The sequence below is a fragment of the Centroberyx affinis genome, unplaced genomic scaffold (genome assembly GCF_046629955.1).
Source record: "Centroberyx affinis isolate AG114_WGS23_722 - 3 ecotype Tasmania unplaced genomic scaffold, CSIRO-AGI_Caff_v1 ptg004426l_1, whole genome shotgun sequence".
In the NCBI taxonomy this organism is placed as follows: Eukaryota; Metazoa; Chordata; class Actinopteri; order Beryciformes; family Berycidae; genus Centroberyx; species Centroberyx affinis.
This window is the reverse complement of record NW_027282103.1, coordinates 106,973-112,947: the sequence shown is the minus strand read 5'-3', so window position 1 is coordinate 112,947 and position 5,975 is coordinate 106,973.

The following is a 5,975-nucleotide window of genomic DNA, read 5'->3' as shown; positions in this document are numbered from 1 at the left end:
TGCTGGTATTACATCTAGCTACCCATCTGCCCTAATAGTCCTTCAATGCTAGGGCTGGGCCTCATTCAGCATTTTGATTAACTAAGAAGTGTTTGTTGAACTAAATAGCCCTTGTGCATACATTTGTCTCTTGCCGGCTTCCACAGAGTCTCACAGGTAATGGGCAAATGGAGCTGACAAGCGTTTGAAATCCGCCCTAGATTAGGAATCCACCTCCCTCTAAAACAAACAAACAAACAAAAACTAAAAGGCATGACACTATGTAGAAAGAGCGTTTTTTTTACATGGATTTTAAAAACACAAAACTCCCACCTTAACTCCTTTAATTAATAGCCCTATAGTAGGGTAGACAAATCTCGTTGCTTGAATCTTGCTCAATCAAGGTGCTCCGGCTGCCCCCCCCCCCCCCCCCCCCCCCCTTCTGTAGTGAGTAGCCGGTCAGATGGTTGATTAACTCTGATCCCAGAAACAGCTCCCACACTGCTCAAACACACACACACACACACACACACACACACACATCCCCTCCCTCTGCCTCCCCTCCTCCCCGTACAAATGAGTTAAGTCACTTGACTCAAAAGCCTCACTACATTCAACCTGTTCCTTATGTTAGCTCAGAGGAGAAGACGCTTTGAACCAGTGTCAGTCTGGCCCACTCGTCTAATTTCTGACCTAGAGGTAAGCGGCGGTGCTCTCTATGTTTTCCCAAGGTGTAGTTTCTTTGCCATATACACAGCGTGGGTCTCGGCTGATAATTCTGTTTACTCGTCTGTGGGTATTGCCTTGCGGTCTTAACCTCTTTTGCGCTATGATGAACTTGCTTCCAGGCTACAGAGCATTAACCGCGCACCTGCGTCCTGCCCCAGTGATCTCGCACTATTCTGCATTGCACCTTCCTGATTCAGCCTGAGGAATTTGAACCTATCCACAGCATCTTTCATCAGTGATCTTTCAAGGGGCTAAATGATTTAGTGGCTACAGCCTAGAAAACTTGACCTTCATGCGGTAGGATGTCTGTTGTTGTGTTGTTATGGAGTTCAGGGAGGTTGTGGCCTGTTTACAGTGACTCTGAACCTGTATGTGTCATAGTAGCCAACAGCCTCACAATGTCATGCCCCAGATGGAAGTAGGCCATTGTCTGAAAGACATGGTTTGTCCACTTGTTTGCTAGACTTGTTTTCAGTGCACAGGATACTTTTTAATATAATATATTTTTCTTAAGGCATGCATTCTAAGACCATTATGCGCAGTGGTACTGTATGTGCAGTGGATGTGTGCATCTTAAGATGTAATGTATTTGATGTGAAGGTCTTGTTCTTCAAAGCTTTTGTGGCTACTTAGCTGTCTTCCCAGCAAGGATATGATACAAATGTATGTTGCAGTTCTGTAATCTCAAAAAGGAGAAAGCACATGCTGGAAATGAAATGGCAAATACAACGTCCAACAGTTTGAGTATTGGTCATCCTCAGGACTGTGCTTTGTGAAGTTGCTGAGTGTTTTCCACTATTAATTCTGAAAGCTTTTTTGATAAGCAATAAATTCTGTATGACTTGGAAAGATCTGCCTTTTTTTAACTTGGCTTCACATTCGGTCATTTGTTGACAAGTGTGCTGGAGTCGAGTCATATGGAAACATACTGTATGTTTCTTCGCCTACCAACTGTCTACTGAGTAAGGCTGATATAATGAATGCTATCAGGCTAGCTGTTAAAAGATTAGGGCTCCCTACATTTCTATGAATGTGCCAGGTTCTTTGAGTCAGGAGATTTGTAGTAGACCCACCGCACAGCTTATGACAGATTCCATAGAATTGCTGCTTTTGATCAGAGGATTGCTAGTTTGACCTGTCAAAATGACTACCTTGATCAGTGTTTTCAGTGTAATTGCTTTGTAGCAGTAGTGGGTGGTTGTAACAGTTGATTTTTGTTCCACTACTGTCCATGTTATGACAAAAGCTCTATGTCTAAACACTAGGCGTATACTTGTTTGTGTGTTTTGAAGATAGCTGAGCTAAGCTGTAATGATTTCACAGCAGTGGTGGTAACCGTCTGGCTATGCTGCCCCACCGATGTTGAATTAATACCTAGGAAGCATTAATCGGTAAGCTGAAAATAATACTCAAATTATAATTTTTCCAGCAGTCTCCAGTGTTTCTGGATGTTTCCTTCTTGTTAGGAAGCTTGCACACTTGTTCCATCTGTCCCTTAGCTTCCTGCATCCCATGCTTTGACAATGGATCATGGTCCTCCTAGATCCCCACAGACCATCTGGTGTGAGTTGGGTCCATGTGGCAGCAGACATCTGCCCTTCCTTGCTTGCTTCGGGCCTTAGTAAGACAAACTCCATCGTGACACGCCTGTATTCATTTGGCTCAACGACAACTTAATGCTTGTGTTTTAGACTCCCACAGCTCTTTGTCATTTGGCTCTTTGGTTCAGTCATATGTATCGAAAAGTGGAGGCTTAATAGTTTTTGATGTATGCAGCACAGCCCTGGGAAATTGCCTTTACTTTTATGAGGATTTATCACATTTCAGAAGCTCATAGGCTTTTTGCCTGCTTGGGAAACCATCTTCTGTGCATTTATCACATTTCAAATGCTCAGAGGCCTTTGTCTTTACAGTTGTAGTAATCCAATTTGCCCCGCTTAAAATCTTTCATGTGAAGGAAAATGCTTATTCAGAATCATCCATGTGAAAGTGCCACAGGCCTTTACAGTTTACTCACTGGTTTGGCACTGGACCATGCACCCTCTTGACTTTTGGTCAGTGCCGTCCATGCAGAAATGCATCAGCCAACTACTCCCTCAGATTGCCCCATACTCATACATGCGGGGACTGCACTAGCCAGGGATATTTTTGGTTTTTGGGTTATGATTGGATACAATTAGATTTTTGTTGCATTGTGAATTTTATTTGATGGAATGTGGTTTCTAGCCTAATTATTTACGTTGCCTGTGTGACAGTTACTTTTATTTATTTATTTCACTGGAAGGGTTCAGATTAGTAGAGTAAAATCAACTTCAGAAGTTTACCGTTATGACTGCTACACCAGATATAAACCATTTGACTTCAGAAGTAGATTTGATGCTTCATTTGTTCCCCCCAGCCCCACAGACACAGCCTGTGGCTGGGATGAGCAGGAAGGGTATGGGCATGTGAGAATCATATGAAGCAGCTTAAGGGCCTTAGGCCTTCTTTTGTCATGTGTTCAAAGATGAGTGAAAGAGGAAATACATGGTTGCTACAGTCATAGACACACTGGAAGAGCTGTGGGAGTTTAAACTAGTTTGGAGAGTTATGGAGAGTAATGTATAGCAAAAGGTTCCAGAAATAGCATAGAAATTTGTTTGTAATTATTTTTTCAACAGTATAATATCAACCTAGGCTGCTAGGAAACAGTTGGTAGTTATTTTTGAAGGAATTACTACCAAATAACACATTTCTGCCTATGTAAGTCCCAATTGGTTTGCTAGTTTTGCTTGCTAAACAGCTATTTGAACAAAATCTCTAAATATAGGCAAATATTGGCCATGCTATATGTCATGTCATTTGATTTGCAAAATATGTGGGAATCGTGGACGTCAAGTTCTTTGTAACACTGTTTTGAAATATGCTGCACAAATAAGGTTTATTATTATATAAGGAATAAGGAATGCACATTCTGCTGAGACCCATCCTTACACACTACACTGCTACATCTGTGGTAGTTGTATAACAGAAAGGTTAAAGCCTTATCGTCATGCCTAGGTTTTTAGACTTTGTTGTCATTGAACATACTTCAGCTACTGTTTGAGTATAAGCCATACTGATTCAATTCTGAGATAATGGGGCTCCTGAAAGCTGTTCTCCTAATCTTTATGTGTAGGCACACAATACATATTTGCCCAGAGTTCAAGTTCCTCATAGCTGTTTGGGACAAATGTAAACCAGTTAATGGCTTGTTATACGAACACCTTCACTGAGGAGTGGTTTATTCTTCATTAGCAGTATTTATCCAAATAAATTCTCACACACAGACACACAGACACACTCACACTCACACACACACACACACACACACACACACACACACACACACACACACACACACACACACATCTAGAGGCATATCTGTTGGACAAAGCACAGTGTTTTAAGATCTTTTCACAACATGCATCATAACTGTTTCATTTTGGTTTTCTAGGACGAGGCTGCAAGTTAGTGAAAAGCACAACCCAAATGGTAACAATACAGCGCTTCATTTGCAGCCTTAGAATAAAGTATGCCACCAAGAAAATAAAGTTGTAAAGTTTTATGAATTTGAGCTTATTATTATTATTATTTCAGACCGATTTTAATGTATTCTAGTTTCAAAAGGTAATCAAGCACTGCATAGCATCCAGACATGAATTAAACAAATATTAACACTCAAATAGGGCTCTGAAGTACGACTAGACCATAAATTGCTCACCATGGCAAAACATTGTAGTTATGTCTTCAAGCTTGTGATTTTCACGCGTCAGTACAGTTGTGGGAAAGTGGTTTATTTTGGCAATTTATTGAAACCATCGTTTGCTGGGTAAAACATAACAGCATCTGTTACCTCTTGCCAGTGTTTGCTCTTTTCATATGGAGTGCTTCTCAAATGTTTGGCTAGCAGTGTCTGATGGTTCCTTCAAGTGCAGTACTCTTCTGAGATTGGAAGTATAAAATATGACTTGTTGAATATTTATGTGCTTTTAAAAAAACAAACAAAAATGGACCCTGTAACAGAAGTGTTTTGTTTCTGGTGGCTGTTGTTTTATTTTAGAAATCCAGAGTGAAAATAGAAACACAGAAAGCAAATTTTTTACCATAAATTGTGGACAAGGCTTCCATGTTCTTCATCCCAACTTTCCCAGTCTTATTTGCCACTTTGGGGATCGTTCATGTTCACTCCACTCATAATTATTATATTTAAGAGAGTGCTTGAAGGCAGCATAGGTCAGTCACTTCAGCTCTTTGCCTGTTGTTGACAATGTACTGCAGTGAGATGTTAAACCACTCAATTGTAAGTTTTCAGGTTGGTTGTAAAGTTGCATGATTTGGTTGAAACGTCGGGTGAAAGCAGTGAATGTAAATGCTGTTGTGGAAGTTGTGAATGGAAATTATGTCGGGGTTGTAGACTACAGTGATAGCTGCCTGATGAAGGTCTCTGACCAAAACATCACATTTTTAATGTAGTGCCAAAATTAAAAAAAAGTATTTTTAATGGACGTGTCGTGCCTGGTCATTCTCATAGACTACAATAATATACCACAATGTCCATGATCTCCTTGTGAAGGCAAATGACAACTGACAAACTTTAACCAGTGGCAGGGTGAGATTATCATATCACCCACCCCTAGTGAGAACAGAAGCAGTTTCAGACACTGTTTTTGCTTAAAGGCACCTCAGCAAAGAAGTGCTCTGTAGTTGTGGTATGTTACTGACTTGTAGTTGAAGTTTATTAGACTCTGGAGTAGAGCTGCAATGATTAATCGATTAATCGATTAGTTGTCAACTATTAAATTAATCGCCAACTATTTTGATAATTGATTAATCGGTTTGAGTAATTTTTTAAGAAAAATAAGTCAAAATTCTCTGATTCCAGCTTCTTAAATGTGAATATTTTCTGGTTTCTTTCCTCCTCTATGACAGTAAACTGAATATGTTTGGGTTGTGGACAAAACAAGACATTTGAGGACGTCATCTTGGGCTTTGGGAAACACTGATCGACATTTTTCACCATTTTCTGACATTTTATAGACCAAACAACTAATCGATTAATCGAGAAAATAATCGACAGATTAATCGACAATGAAAATAATCGTTAGTTGCAGCCCTACTCTGGAGAATTAGAATATTAGAATAGATCAGGATATATTCAGTAAATTAGAATATATTAATGAATTTGTATAGATGAGGATGAATTTCACTTGTGTGTCCACTGTCATGATATTTTTTTGTGTCTTGGT